The sequence below is a fragment of the Tachypleus tridentatus genome, chromosome 10, assembly GCF_004210375.1.
Source record: "Tachypleus tridentatus isolate NWPU-2018 chromosome 10, ASM421037v1, whole genome shotgun sequence".
Taxonomy (NCBI): domain Eukaryota; kingdom Metazoa; phylum Arthropoda; class Merostomata; order Xiphosura; family Limulidae; genus Tachypleus; species Tachypleus tridentatus.
The window spans coordinates 13,122,414-13,139,694 of NC_134834.1; the positions used below are offsets into that span (position 1 = coordinate 13,122,414).

The 17,281-nt window shown below is 36.0% G+C and overlaps 1 long non-coding RNA gene across 2 annotated transcripts in view; it reads right to left on the reverse strand.

Annotated features, from left to right (window-relative positions):
• The window catches only part of LOC143228010 (uncharacterized), a 56,070-nt gene that overhangs the window by 31,541 nt on the left and 7,248 nt on the right, over positions 1-17,281 (reverse strand). The window contains exons 2-3 of one of the 2 annotated variants that reach the window (XR_013015146.1): positions 14,790-15,002; positions 10,469-10,535 (exon numbers count right to left, since the gene is read on the reverse strand). This is a non-coding gene — a long non-coding RNA (uncharacterized LOC143228010). Of the gene's footprint in view, positions 1-10,468; positions 10,536-14,789; positions 15,003-17,281 lie in introns of those variants that run through there. The other variant, XR_013015145.1, reaches the window with a different exon arrangement.

Genomic DNA, 17,281 nt, shown 5'->3' on the forward strand with positions numbered 1-17,281 from the left:
ACTCGTGCGCCCATTATGCGTGGAAGTCGCGCCCGCTGCCTAATGCACGCGCCAACACCCATGAAAATCACTCACTGTCTCGCCGGCCATCTGTCACATCTTGAGGTGGTGACTCGGCCTGTTACCAACATGAATGAATAATAAATAGAAAAATTAGATTTAACAGAAAACGGTTACTGACACTGGGAAACAGTTTTCCTATATTTACTTAAGCTATTTATCGGGTTATTCATCTTATACAAGCTTAAGGGACAAAACTTTTAAACTGTAACCAGTAGAAAAAAAAACAAACAAATTTGAGTTGGTGAAGAACAGTAAAGCTTATCCTTGTATATACGTTTTCGTACGTTATAAAATATGATCTCTTACCAACATTCAGACGAACATGGCCTACAAACGCTGTAACTGTATTAAATACTCACAGAGGTTTCTACGTTACTGTTTTACACAAACTGGTTGAAAATAAGTCTACATGTGTGCATTGTAGTGGCTGAACCCATTCCGTTAAATGAAACTAAACGTAGACATTTGGTTTGTGAAAATTATACCATTTATCTTTATTAAACTAGAAATATAAGGTTTAAATTACGTATGTTTGGTTTTTGAATTTCCCGCAAAGCTTTTTGTTTGTTTGTTTAGAATTAAGCACAAAGCTACTCAATGGGCATTCTGTGCTCTGCCCACCACGGGTATCGAAACCCGGTTTTTAGTGTGCAAGTCCGCAGACTGTGCCACTGGGGGCAAAGCCAGAGACTTAGATAGACTTAGAGGGAAGGCAGCTAGTCATCACTACCCACCGCCAACTATTGGGCTACTCTTTTACCAACGAATAGTGGGATTAACCGTCACTTTTAACGCTCCCACAGCTGAAAGGGCGAACATGTTTGGTGCGACGGGGATTCGAACTCGCGACCCTCTGATTACGAGTCGCACGCCTTAACCACTTGGCCATGCCGGGCCGATTAAAGTGTGAAATGACGTATTAATGTCGTATTAGGAGAATTTAGAGTAACCGAAAAACACAAACACAGGCGTTGTAAAAGTAAGCAACTTGCACAGTCGGTCATTTCTGTTAACACTGTAATGTGTATGTATTATACATATATCGTGGCTAGAGATGAATAAATATATTTTTCATTTTCTGCAAAAAGTCCCAGTATACTTGTTAATGTGTTGCTTGTGTGTGCGGTTTATAACTTTAATTCTAAAGCCACAGAAGTCAATAAACCAGTAGTTTTCTTCCTTTTTCTTTATATGGAAGTCGCCATGCATTACTGATGAAATAGACAAACATCAATCACTTGAACGCCGGGTGGCTTCCACTAGCGAACCGTATGAGGTAACATAAGAAGAGAACTCGTATGATGCACACATTATTTTGTGTTGCATATATAGATATATACGTATACACCTAAGCTCTATGTTCACCTAATGCACTACTCAATCTATCTCTGTTTTTGCCGTGAACAGCCGCACCGATGTGTTTTAATATCAGTAATGGTTCCATTGATCTGGGCAGGCAGGTGGTTTAATCTCTAGGCAGGTGAAACTCCACCTCTCGTACACCTATGAATGTGAGGCATGTTTATAGTCGTGCCAAGGACATTCACGATCTCCTCTTCTCGTCGTTTCTCTGTCGCAGAACTAATGTTTGCACATGGTTAGATTCGAAGAAACCAGAGCAAAGTCAATCCTAAACTTTAGTGTATGCGGACGGGACATTACTGTCAGCCAGGCTTCGGAAATGCCACCTTCTACAGTTAAGTGGCCTACTGTGATGCACGGAAGTCTCCGGAACAAAGACTCACCGTCTCACTTCCCTTTCAGTCAGCGTGAAACCACCAAAGTCATTAGTCTGCAGGTATAAAGTTCCTCCCACACCGGTGGTGCACATGTTCTAAAACCGTTAATGTACACGTGCGGTCCTTCACCGCGGTTGCTAGAGAATAATAAGAACGGAAATAGCCGATAAAGGAGAAACATCTAAAACCATTATTGTAGCGATACCAAATAAAGCTAAACACCGTCAGAGTAAGATACTAACTGGCACGTATACCGCTGAACGTCGTAGTGTATTTTCTTAAATAGCACTAGATAACTAAATCAGATTCGGTTTTCTACAAGTATACGTGTCAATATATCTAAAGTATGATATTTAATTACAACGTTTTCATAGATTCATTTTCACTTCTGCAGAGATCATTCAATGGACACTTCTGCTGGCGACATCTATTCAAGTCTTGATAACATTGCACAACAAAGTTTTTGCTTCTTGAACACTGTTGGGTGTTCCTTATAGATTATAAGGGTGTCAATATATCTAAAGTATGATATTTAATTACAACGTTTTCATAGATTCATTTTCACTTCTGCAGAGATCATTCAATGGACACTTCTGCTGGCGACATCTATTCAAGTCTTGATAACATTGCACAACAAAGTTTTTGCTTCTTGAACACTGTTGTGTGTTCCTTATAGATTTTGGCTGCTGATCACGAAAATCACATCCAAATTTGCCCATCACGTACCGTTTCATCGAAATCTTCAGTTTCAGCAGGACATTGTTACAATGGAGAAACGATATCAGGGCAACTGGAATCCGTCAATGCTTGCTGACTACTGTTGGACACTGCAACGTGATGCACCGGACATTGAATACAAACGAAAATCAGGAGCAAAACACTTTTAGTTATGTTGAGCTTAATAGCGTATTAGAAACATAAATACGTTATTAAATACGTTATTGCTTGTAAACAATTAACTGTCTATTTCTCAGAGTTCCTACGTGATGAAGGAAAACCAAAACTATATTTGTGCATACCCACCAGACATCTGTCACAATCAGCAAAAAACTTTTCAGGAAGTAAAAATTTAAAAAAAACTGTTGTGCAGTTTAACATATTGTTTAAAAAGTATTTGTCCATCAAGTAACTTACAACTCAAGTGTTCACATCATCATGTTTGTGTTTACAAATAAGATCTAGAATGACATTCTTCGAAATGCATTTGTTTAGCGCTTTTGACAAAAGCTTATTGATATAATTAGACGTTGATGGATGTTATATAATCATTGGTGAAAACACACAATGCAGCGTGAAATGGAGATTCCAGAAACCAAGATACAATACCTTATCAAGAGGATTAATTAACTCTTTATCACAACGATTGGAATATATACCAATGCAGTGGTTTTTTGCAGTATATGCGAGTTGTAGCGCCACGGAGGAACATCTTACAACCTTTTTTCAGTGAAAAATACTTGCGTAAAGAATTATCTTTCAGTATTTTATGTGGAAAAGAGAATACCAAAATGAACTTCGAAACAATACCGCAAGCTAAATTTGGCCAACGTCCGATCCAAAAAGTGAAGACTATGACTACGAAAGAGACCCCTTTGACCCGAGAAACCATTGCGATTAAACGGGTGTATTTCCTACTCCGTTAAGACGATAACACACAATGATTTGCAGTACACAAGAGGATTTTCCACAAGTCACTCAACAAGTCTTAAAATTGACATCAGTCTTCGTGTCCAGTCATAGTTATCCCATTGCTAGCCAAAACACATCTATCTCGTCCGACCCGTAAAGACCCCACATGCAGCTCTGATGGGATTTTCGCGCCTTTGGTGTGATTTAACTTTGCCTTGGAAACAAATTTTCATGTACAATTGAAAATCTGTGGAAAGTGTACAAAGATGTATGATATAAAACACACATCATCGGCTTCAGAGAAGCTTGCTTCAGTGTAAGTTATACAGTCGGATAACAGAGCATGACCACAGCTACAAAAATGAGTACGATTGGCAATAAGGCTGGAGTTACAAGAACAGCGTGAGATCTCGAACATTCTTCTTCTATGAAGTGATATGATACCACAGTATAAAATTATTTCAGTTAATAGAAAACTCTAAGAATGGAGACATAGGAACCGTCCAATAGTAGAATAGCAAAGAAACATAATACAATGATCATAATAAAAATTAAATAAATCCGTTGTTATAAAAACAGAATTTGTAAGAGTACACATATAATATGATCAGATGTTTTAAAGGTTAATTATAACAAGAAGGCCGTCTGTAGGGGTCTCCTGTTTTAACAACTCGCACTACAATACAGTAGTGTGCTGTCTGTCAGACAGTCAGTAGACACTAATATGATGTCAAATAAGGGACACTTATTGTTGCAATTTGTGCTGTAATAACCTTATTAAAACGTGCGCATGCTGTGAATCACGAGAAAAATTATGTACTTATTTACTCAGAATGCATATTAAACTCTTATAGCAATTTAAACAGGCTGTTTGAGCTGTCTGAACAACTTCAGTAATACTCACAGAATGAAAGACGTTTAAAATGGCTGATTTCATAAAACCACAACTTACAGTAACCGTATTTTTGTAACTTCTGTGTGATGATCACGGGTATATTTCATTTTTCTTTGTTTAGGTTTTCAGCGCAAAATTACACATTGGGCCATATGCGTTATGTCCTGGCATTGTAAGACCTATTTTTTTCTTTTTTCTTAGAACAGAATATAAAAATATCTACTGGTGACATGAGGGTCTACATGAAGTGAACTTTATCTTGTTGTTTTTTTTAACCCTAGTTTATCAACAATTCAGTCGTTTAGTGTTTAATTACGATTCCCCTCTTTTCTCACACCGTTTGCGTAACCTGTTCTGGTCATTTTTAAAGATCAACGTACACGAGACCTGGCATGGCCAAACGTGTTAAGGCGTGCGACTCGTAATCTGAGGATCGCTGGTCCGCATCCCCGTCGCGCCAAACATGCTCGCCCTTTCAGCCGTGGGGGCGTTATAATGTGACGGTCAATCCCACTATTCGTTGGTAAAAGAGTAGCCCAAGAGTTGGCGGTGGGTGGTGACGACTAGTTGCCTTCCCTCTAGTCTTACACTGCTAAATTAGGGACGGCTAGCACAGATAGCCCTCGAGTAGCTTTGCGCGAATTTCACAAAACAAACAAACAAACAATCAACGTGCATGATAATAAAACTGAAGAGCATCACAGTAGAACCTACCTCAGGTATTAGGTTTTACAAAAAAAAATCTGTTCTCTTTACTCTACATAAAATCTGTGACAAGATTACTGGTTCGACAGTTCTCATGAATGAAATAATAATAATCAGATAAATATAAAGAATGTTAGAATCAATGTTGTGTTATTCATTCCGACCTAAAATTTCACAATAATAACTTACACAACCTGATTCGCATCTCTTCAGTTTTTTTAAATAGAAATATATTACATATATATATATATATATATAATCAGGCACTAGACCATTACTACTTCCTGTTGTATCCCATTCGTGTTTGTAATATTGATCACTCGTGACATAGCAGACAGGTTAAAAGATGTTTGTGGTGGTGCTAATGGTTGATAGAAAGATAAAAGAAATGATTCTTGATACCAATACAGAAAATCCTTACATTATATAATGTCAGAATACTGTTGATGGTAAGTTTCGGTGCTACAAAAACCTTTCAGTTTGATATTCGTCTAAATAGTTTTAATTCTTTTATTTGTTTGTTTGAATTTCGCGTAAAGCTACTCAAGGGCTGTCTGCGCGAGCCGTCCCTAATTTAACAGTGTAAGGCTAGAGGGAAGGTAATTAGGCATCACCACCCACCGCCAACTCTTGGGCTACTCTATCACCAACGAATAGTGGGATTGACCATAACATTATAACGCTCCCACGGCTGAAAGGGCGAGCACGTTTGGAGCGACCGGGATTCGAACCCCCAACCCTCGGATTATGAGTCGAACGCCTTAACACACTTGGCGATGCCGGTCCCGAATTCTTTTCTACAACATTATTATTTGAACACAATTATTATTTTAGATTTTATTTCTGTCTGCTAATGTGTTGTTTTCTAAAGACAATCTTTTATACGTTGTCTACGAATTTTTTTTATTATGTAGTACAATTTCCCCTAAAATTCTTTCATTGTTTCTCTGACAGAAAAATCAAATTCTACATTTCTGCTTTAAACCAATTTGTTATCTTAGTTTTCATTCAGAGAGACTTTGAATAGTACAGAGTGAAGAAAAATAGTTCAAAGCATGATGTATTCTAGCAACTGCATTAAAATAAAAATTATTCATATACAGATTAAATATTCATCAGCTCAGTCAGCCCTGAAGCTACAATATGTGTGATTATTAAGATAAACTACCTGCTGGAACATTCAAATCTCTTTTAAGTTTATTTGTTGTTTTTAATAATACAATCTCAAGACAACTGAATTAGCTAAGCGTTTATCACAGTACTTCTGTCATGGGAAGCAAGTAGTGAAAGGTGTTCCTTGAAGTGTATGTGGTTATCTGCGGTGCTTTCGACGAGAACAAAAATTCAGCTTGGCACGAGTTTCGGGGAGTGTAATCCATTTAAGATAATTGTTTCGAAAGTTTGTTTACACAGTAGTTTCGTAATCCTCTGACACAACCAATAATTCTGTAATTCGTCACGACAAGTTTCGCCTAAAGCGAGAAGAGCTTGAATAAGGGGACAGTAATAGCCTACCCTAGCTCTAGGAGCGGGGGGTGGCCGACAAGTACGTTTTTTTTTTCTCTCTCTCTTTTTCGTTGGTGACTTCTCTAACACCGGCGGCAAAAAAACAACAACTAATGTGGAACATTGGTAGGAGACAAGTCTTTGAACAAGAACGCGTGTAAGCTTATAAAATTAGATGAAATTGTGACGGAAGTTTCCACAAGAGACTCAGGCCAGCCCACGACCGTGAGAGATTTAACCCTAAATTGGGAGAGAGGAAAAATCCTGTTTGTTCGGCACTAATTGCTTTTGAAATATTTTATGTAAGGGTAAAAGAAAAGAAGGTTATTTTGGATGTATAATATCATAATTAATGTGCGTAATATAATTATGGAATTATGACAAAACTTGAAGTTTTAACGATCTCTATTCAAAGTCTAATTTTAATGCTATAATCAGTTTGTATTTGTCACAGTATAATAGCGTTAGGTATGTATTTTAAACACCACAATATTTTATTACGTTTTTACGAGAACAAGTGGGCCCGGCATGGCCAAGTGTGTTAAGGCGTTCGACTCGTAATCCGAGAGTCGTGGGTTCGAATCCATGTCACACCAAACATGCTCGCCCTTTCAGGCGTGGGGGCATTATAATGTGATGGTCAATCCCATTATTCGTTGGTAAAAGAGTATCCCAAGAGTTGGCGGTGGGTGATGATGACTAACTGCCTTCCCTCTAGTTTTACACTGCTAAATTAGGGACAGCTAGCGCAAATAGCTCTCGTGTAGCTTTGCGCGAAATTCAAAACTAAGGAGAAAAGAGTAGATAGTAGCATTCAAACCTCACTAAGTATTCGCCATATTGAACATTAGTAACCCATGATATGGGCCTACAGTGATTTTATTGTTTTGAAATTTTACATATTCTACAGTAATTCCTGTACGCTAAATCCGAAAACGATGTTCGTTTTTCTCCATCACGTACAAATTTTTCATAAAACGTCATAACGATTGAGTATTCCATGGGAGAAAAACCAACTCGTTTTGTGTGGACAAAAGAGAATCTAGTGTCCTATTTTTTTTGAAAATATCGGCTCGTCTATCACTCTACTATTCGACTTTGAGAACCAAGTTTAAAGCACGTAGAATAAAGACAGTTATCTACCACTGATACTATTTTTCAAATAATTAAAAATTGTTAATTTAAAAATGGTAGTGGAGATCATAAAAAAATACAAAAACGAGGATCTTACAACACAAAAATTCAAGGTTCGTTCCCTGCGGAAAGCTCATTGAGTATACTTGCACTTAAAATGAATAAAATCAATTTATTTATCTAAAGTACCCTTAAAAATAAGAAAAATTGGTTGGGAAATTTGTCTATTTTATATTTTCAAGTCACAAATCTATATTTTAACTCCATAAGGATCGACAAGTGCTGTAAGTATGCTCAATGGACTTTCCACAGGGAACGAACCTTGAATTTTTGTGTTGTAAGCTCCTCGTACTTACCGATAAGTAACAGGATGGGCGGGGCTTAAATATATAATTCATTTTAAGTAGAATATTGTAAGGTGTTATTAGTTATGATTTCTACAGCGTTATGCGAGTTTTGTTACATTGCGTCTCCTAAAACAGCACGTTCGCACGAGAGTTTTCCTGCCTGACCAAGTGATAGTTTCTGCTGATCGAAAGATCACGTTCATACAGCTTAAACACTTTCCCCCCATTAGTTAAAACTCATTCTCTGTTCCCTTCAAGTCGAAATTCTACCTCCCAGATAGAGGACGTGTTTCGTTTACGCCGAAAGTCAAATAGTCAAATACAGGTTATGTCTAACGCTTAGAAGGACAGGTAGATAGAAGGACAGATATATCCGCGTTTACGGTTGGACGAAAAGATATAATTTCACTGTGAAGAGTCCTTCGTCCATTTAACTTAATGAAATTATCAACTTCGATCGCGCCAAACCACGAGCGACCGCGTGGGTGTCAGGGGAGATCATTGTCTCGAATGAAGTCAAGTGTTCATCTGCGACAGTATTTCTAACGTCACACTGGAGTTATATGTGGTCTTCAGAGACGTGACCCTTAAAAGGCGGGAATTCTCAGGAGCCTTAAAACTCGTCGATAACCGACCGTGAAAATAAGGAGGGTCGTCGATTTCACGCTGCATCCGTCGTCAGGGGAAACATCATTGTCGACTGAGCATTCGACAAAAATGTCTGGAAAATGTCAATAAGTTAAGAGATCTGTTCTGATAACCACAGACATCTTTTCTGTCAAAATAATCAGACGTTTTGTTGTAAGCTGCTAATGATCGTTCTGAATAAAAATGACCCAGTTTTAACTTCAAATAGCATATTCGTACTTGACCACACAAATTTGTTAGCGTTTTGATAATATATGTACGTGTTATTTTATCGACTAATGGATTTGTTTGTTTGTTGAATTTCGCGTATAGAGCTATCTGCGCTGTTATTCTTTCCTACTTTCGAAGTAATAGACTACATGGAAGGCAGCTAGTCAACACCACTACCCTGCTAACTCTTGGGATTCTCCTTTAATCAATGAATACTGAGATTCACTGTCACTTTGTCGTGACCGTGATAGTGGTTCATAATAAGGATCGCGTGAAATTACAGAAAACCTTAATAGAACGTTTGGGCGAAAAGCAAATTAAATATTAAAGATGCAGTGCAAACAACACTTTATAATCTTTACTAGTGACTTCTAAGATCGTACACAAATACAAATGTACAAACAAATCCGCTCAGAACGGCCCATTTGTAATTATTTCTATTATTACTTTCTTACCAATCTAAAGTTTAATATATTGTACCTAAACCTTTAGTAGAATATCAAACAACGTACTTCGAAAGGGTATTGAAAAGTCTGTTTGTTCCTATTATATTTTACGTAAACTGAAAATCATAATAGTTCTACTGTAAACAATATTATCATTACCCCTTAAAGTTAGGTTTATTTTTATAAACATTTTTCGCTCTATTAAAAAGCTTAAGTGCACAGTGAAACAGGAAGTACCAACGAATAAATATTAGATGAGATGACTGTAAGATGTACATACTCAATGCTTTGTACACCATACAATCGGTGTCTTTAGGAAGCCAAGCCCTATATTGTGTATGAACTGAAAGACTAAAGAAAAGAAATCAGTATGCATAACAAAATATTTTATTACATGCATTTGTACAATAGTCACTTTAACATACATGAAGATTCATTTAAAAGCGATGTTTTCGATAAGAATGTTTTGTTTGAAAAGGCTATTTTCTAGTGGTAAAAGTTTATACGTACTTAGCGAAGGTTATGTCTTAGTTTAGGCTTATATTTGCTCGTTGCTAAATATTATGTATAGAGATAATTTAGTTACATTGAAACTATAAATGATCAGTATATTCTTAAATAAATCTTTATAGAACATACAATTGCAATTTAATATTTTACATCGCAAACTAATGCGATAAAATAATACTAACAATGTTTATTATCCTTACAACGTATAAAGTTAGCTACCGTATCAATAGAGATCGTTAACAAGTAGTGGAACATGGCTGAAGATACTGTAGGCATTATTTACTCGAATTATAATTACCTATTTTCACTTCAAGAAATGTAATTCTAGATAACAAACACTGAGCCAAAATGGGATTTGTAGTATGAGTAAATAATGTCTGCAGTATCCCCAGCCTATTTGCAGATTTTAAATTCTAAATTTTATTTGTCTTCTAACGCTTCCACCGTTGAAAGTGTGAGCATGTTAGGTGACGTGATTCGAACCAATGACCAACAAGTTGTAGGTCGAGCACCTTAGCCATTAGAACATGTAATATAAAACTTAGGCTAACTTGGTTCAACACTTCATAGGGAACAAACAGCACTTTGAAATGATGAACTATATATCTTTTTTTTTTTTTTTCCTTCAGGAACTTTAGCGTTGAATATCCAGAACTTATTTCTTTGCTAGTTGTGTGTCATCCTTGTAACCAACGGGTTAAAACTGTTAAATTCAGAGCGCTGTGTTATATATAAATAAATTTAAAAGTTTTTTTAGTTACAATTTAAGATAAATAAATATAAAATTTGACTTCTTCTGACGGGGTTGCTAAGTAACGATTAGATAAAGTTATATGTACAGAAGCTGAGTAAGTTATATCAAAACAGAATTTTAGAATCTGAGCTTATATATGCTTTATATCGAAACATACCGCTCTATACCATTCATAGAAACGATCCGTTTAGGGTTACATCACACTATATGCGAGCGCCAAACAACGTCAAAATGTAGTACTGATACGTTCCGTTCCACCCCAACTTTGAAAATCTAATATAACGTATTAAATTATTTGTGAAATTATCACTCATGGACTTCATTTAATCTTCATTAACATTGCTTACTTTTTAACTGAATTTTACCCTAAAACGCAAGCTTCGAGGATACTTAATAACATGACGTTTTGACATGTAATGACTAAACGCGTTCCTTTAGATGTTCATGCATTTCTCAAGAAATACAAATGTAACAAAGGAAAGAAACTCGAGAAGGAGAAAGTGTTCTTTCTATAATAGACAGTCAGTTTTCCTTGCACGAAACATACGTATAATATGAAAACAGCGATGTAGGCGTAGGATGTACCGCTCATTGGGAGACCAAAGACGTGTATTTGCAGTATGGGTATTTTATAAGATGAAGACGGAGCTAACATTATAAACGTTTATTTGCCAAGTAGACATGTAACCAACATTTTAAGAGTATTATATCTAAAAAATCCGATTAGTTTTCTAATAAATATAAAAATATTGCCATGAGATTAATTTAGTTTACATCAGGAATAGCTGGTCTAGAAAGAAGCTTCACATGAATCCTTGACTGGTATTAAACAGGAAACTTACCTTATGTCTGATTTAGTTTACATCAGGAATAGCTGGTCTAGAAAGATGCTTCACATGAATCCTTGACTGGTATTAAACAGGAAACTTACCTTATGTCTGATTTAGTTTACATCAGGAATAGCTGGTCTAGAAAGATGCTTCACATGAATCCTTGACTGGTATTAAACAGGAAACTTACATTATGTCTGATTTAGTTTACATCAGGAATAGCTGGTCTAGAAAGATGCTTCACATGAATCCTTGACTGGTACTAAACAGGAAACTTACATTATGTCTGATTTAGTTTACATCAGGAATAGCTGGTCTAGAAAGATGCTTCACATGAATCCTTGACTGGTACAAACAGGAAACTTACATTATGTCTGATTTAGTTTACATCAGGAATAGCTGGTCTAGAAAGATGTTTCACATGAATCCTTGACTGGTACAAACAGGAATCTTGCCTTATGTCTGATTTAGTTTACATCAGAAATAGCTGGTCTGGAAAGATGCTTCACATGAATCCTTGACTGGTACAAACAGGAAACTTACCTTATGTCTGATTTAGTTTACATCAGGAATAGCTGGTCTAGAAAGATGTTTCACATGAATCCTTGACTGGTATAAACAGGAATCTTACCTTATGTCTGATTTAGTTTACATCAGGAATAGCTGGTCTAGAAAGATGCTTCACATGAATCCTTGACTGGTATTAAACAGGAAACTTACCTTATGTCTGATTTAGTTTACATCAGGAATAGCTGGTCTAGAAAGATGCTTCACATGAATCCTTGACTGGTACAAACAGGAAACTTACATTATGTCTGATTTAGTTTACATCAGGAATAGCTGGTCTAGAAAGATGCTTCACATGAATCCTTGACTGGTATTAAACAGGAAACTTACATTATGTCTGATTTAGTTTACATCAGGAATAGCTGGTCTAGAAAGATGCTTCACATGAATCCTTGACTGGTATTAAACAGGAAACTTAGCTTATGTCTGATTTAGTTTACATCAGGAATAGCTGGTCTAGAAAGATGTTTCACATGAATCCTTGACTGGTACAAACAGGAATTTTGCCTTATTTTTGATTTAGTTTACATCAGAAATAGCTGGTCTAGAAAGATGCTTCACATGAATCCTTGACTGGTATTAAACAGGAAACTTAGCTTATGTCTGATTTAGTTTACATCAGGAATAGCTGGTCTAGAAAGATGTTTCACATGAATCCTTGACTGGTACAAACAGGAATCTTACCTTATGTCTGATTTAGTTTACATCAGGAATAGCTGGTCTAGAAAGATGCTTCACATGAATCCTTGACTGGTACAAACAGGAATCTTGCCTTATGTCTGATTTAGTTTACATCAGAAATAGCTGGTCTGGAAAGATGCTTCACATGAATCCTTGACTGGTATTAAACAGGAAACTTACCTTATGTCTGATTTAGTTTACATCAGGAATAGCTGGTCTAGAAAGATGTTTCACATGAATCCTTGACTGGTACAAACAGGAAACTTACATTATGTCTGATTTAGTTTACATCAGGAATAGCTGGTCTAGAAAGATGCTTCACATGAATCCTTGACTGGTATTAAACAGGAAACTTACATTATGTCTGATTTAGTTTACATCAGGAATAGCTGGTCTAGAAAGATGCTTCACATGAATCCTTGACTGGTATTAAACAGGAATCTTACCTTATGTCTGATTTAGTTTACATCAGGAATAGCTGGTCTAGAAAGATGCTTCACATGAATTTTTGACTGGTACAAACAGGAATTTTGCCTTATGTCTGATTTAGTTTACATCAGAAATAGCTGGTCTAGAAAGATGCTTCACATGAATCCTTGACTGGTATTAAACAGGAAACTTAGCTTATGTCTGATTTAGTTTACATCAGGAATAGCTGGTCTAGAAAGATGTTTCACATGAATCCTTGACTGGTACAAACAGGAATCTTACCTTATGTCTGATTTAGTTTACATCAGGAATAGCTGGTCTAGAAAGATGTTTCACATGAATCCTTGACTGGTACAAACAGGAATCTTACCTTATGTCTGATTTAGTTTACATCAGGAATAGCTGGTCTAGAAAGATGCTTCACATGAATCCTTGACTGGTACAAACAGGAAACTTACCTTATGTCTGATTTAGTTTACATCAGGAATAGCTGGTCTAGAAAGATGTTTCACATGAATCCTTGACTGGTACAAACAGGAAACTTACATTATGTCTGATTTAGTTTACATCAGGAATAGCTGGTCTAGAAAGATGTTTCACATGAATCCTTGACTGGTACAAACAGGAATCTTACCTTATGTCTGATTTAGTTTACATCAGGAATAGCTGGTCTAGAAAGATGTTTCACATGAATCCTTGACTGGTACAAACAGGAATCTTGCCTTATGTCTGATTTAGTTTACATCAGAAATAGCTGGTCTGGAAAGATGCTTCACATGAATCCTTGACTGGTATTAAACAGGAAACTTACCTTATGTCTGATTTAGTTTACATCAGGAATAGCTGGTCTAGAAAGATGCTTCACATGAATCCTTGACTGGTATAAACAGGAATCTTACCTTATGTCTGATTTAGTTTACATCAGGAATAGCTGGTCTAGAAAGATGCTTCACATGAATCCTTGACTGGTATTAAACAGGAATCTTACCTTATGTCTGATTTAGTTTACATCAGGAATAGCTGGTCTAGAAAGATGCTTCACATGAATCCTTGACTGGTATTAAACAGGAAACTTACATTATGTCTGATTTAGTTTACATCAGGAATAGCTGGTCTAGAAAGATGCTTCACATGAATCCTTGACTGGTATTAAACAGGAATCTTACCTTATGTCTGATTTAGTTTACATCAGGAATAGCTGGTCTAGAAAGATGCTTCACATGAATTTTTGACTGGTACAAACAGGAATTTTGCCTTATTTCTGATTTAGTTTACATCAGAAATAGCTGGTCTAGAAAGATGCTTCACATGAATCCTTGACTGGTATTAAACAGGAAACTTAGCTTATGTCTGATTTAGTTTACATCAGGAATAGCTGGTCTAGAAAGATGTTTCACATGAATCCTTGACTGGTACAAACAGGAATCTTACCTTATGTCTGATTTAGTTTACATCAGGAATAGCTGGTCTAGAAAGATGCTTCACATGAATCCTTGACTGGTACAAACAGGAATCTTGCCTTATGTCTGATTTAGTTTACATCAGAAATAGCTGGTCTGGAAAGATGCTTCACATGAATCCTTGACTGGTATTAAACAGGAAACTTACCTTATGTCTGATTTAGTTTACATCAGGAATAGCTGGTCTAGAAAGATGTTTCACATGAATCCTTGACTGATATAAACAGGAATCTTACCTTATGACTGATTTAGTTTACATCAGGAATAGCTGGTCTGGAAAGAAGCTTCACATGCATCCTTGACTGGTACAAACAGGAATTTTGTCTTAAGATTGACTCGGTTTACATCAAGAATAGCTGGTCTAGAAAGAAGCTTCACATGAATCCTTGACTGGTGTAAACAGGAATCTTGTCTTAAGATTGGCTCGGTTTACATCAAAAGTAAGTAATCTAGAAAGAATTTTATAAAATGTTTCCAAAGAAGGTAATTCACATTAAAAATAAAATACACATCCACATCTTATATTTATTATATATAAAAGAAAACTTTATAATATGCTCATGATAGAAAACTTTTGTGAATTTCAGTGATTCTGCTATAAGAAAACGCATTCTTACTAGTGGCCAATAGTCAGTGTTTGAATGCAATGTTTTGAGCTTTAGTCATAAATTGTATTTGTTTGTCAGTTCTAGAACAGTTACAACTTAGGTTGCTTTTAACCAATGGGCACACTGTTTAATCAAAATTAAAATTTATTTACGTCTATATTTCCTAACTCAGTACATTTATAAATGTAATTATTATGTTTTAAACAAAGTAATAATAAGCCAGTCAGCTGGATACTTTAGTAATTTAGACTCCATTTTAACAATAATTCTTATCAGATTAACAATTTGTTACTTGAAGAATATCTCATTAGGCCTAATATATTCTTATATTATATTATATATTCTGTTATTCTTCTACCCACATTGGAATGTGTAAACAGTGAAATCGATTCAGTGAGTTACTTGATTTATTTATTTATGTATAAAATATTGGAAAATGCTTTGACCAAACGTGGATAACACATTTTTATAGCGTAAAAATACATATGAATATGTCTAAATATATACAGTGTTCTCCAAGAAAGTAAATTCTGTGTCTCTTCGCTTATTCTTCGCTCTTTTCTGTGTATCTAAATTTGTTTGGTTTGTTTTTTTGAATTTCGCGCAAAGCTACACGAGGGCTATCTGTGCTACCCGTCCCCTAATTTAGCAATGTAAGACTAGAGGGAAGGCAACTAGTCATCTCCACCCACCGCCAACTCTTGGGCTACTCTTTATCAACGAATAGTAGGATTGACCGTCACATAATAGGCTCCCACGGTTGAAAGGGCGAGCATGTTTGGTGCGACGGGGATTCGAACCCGCTACCCTCAGATTACAAGTCGAATGCCTTAACCCACTGGGCCATGCCGGGCCCGTATATAAATACATCCAGAATAGCCACCCAGTGGCACAGCGGTATGTCTTCGGACTTAAACTCCAGAAACCGGGTTTCGATCAATAACTTCGATGAGCAGAGCACAGACACCCCATTGTGTAGCTTTGTGGTTAATTAGAAACAAACAGACAAACGTGCAAAAGAACATAAAACGAGCTAATAGACATAAAACTCATACATAATAATTTATTTGATGTAACGTAACTGGAAAACCAAACGGCTAATTTGTTTCTCTTGGATTATTATTTTATGCTATTGTGTTTGGAATTTACGTTTTTAATGTGAAATTTTACTTCCTGTAACTTTGGTTTTTCATATTTACTGAACAGTTGTTTATTATGCCATTAATTTGTTGGTGTTGTTTTTTTAACATTCTACTTGTGAGAGCTATTGAAGATGGAAATAAGTGAAACAACACATAAAATTTCCAGGGCAGTAACGCTTCTAGATTGACACCTTTGTGTAAGCCAATAAAGCTACCTGCCTTGTTATCAACGCTGTATATTCCTACATACAAACTCCCACTGTTCCCTACTGGTAGTCAGTATTGGAAAACTATTATAGCTTTCTTATTACATATATACGATGTATCGAACATAGAGTCCCGAATTTATAATATGGTTAATTTACTGTTTGTGGATTTCAACGTTTATTCATGAGTGTTTTCGTTTTTTTTTTTCATTCCTCATCTGTTCGAACCACCTACACTATAATGAAATATATTTCGTAAAATATTCATGTCCAGAATAAATTAAGTTTATTGTTTTGTGTTCTGCTCTCTGCTTTAAGTTTCTTTTTAGAAGATAGAGTACTTTAAAGTTAAGTGTTTCTTACATCAAAGCCACATCGGGCTATCTGCTGAGTCCATCGAGGGAAATCGACCCCCCCCCCTCCCCGATTTTAGCAATGTGAATCCAAATACTTACCGTTGTCTCAGCAGGAGAGGTTAAATTGTATGAACAACAAAGTGTATTCATATACCATCAAGTCTTTCTGTAATAAATCAAATATACTTTACAAGTCAAGTTATGCCAAGTTGGACAGAGTTGACTACATTCAAGTCTCTGATTGGGTTTACTTTAGATAGAAAGACAATTGAAAAGTAAATAACACTTTCAGTCAAAACCCACAATAATACTGGAAATCAACAGAAACCCAAACCCTTGGTAACCATGGAAATAAGTAATCACTTTCAGTTCAAAACCCTTAATAACCCCAATGGAAACCAAACAAAAAATTTCAG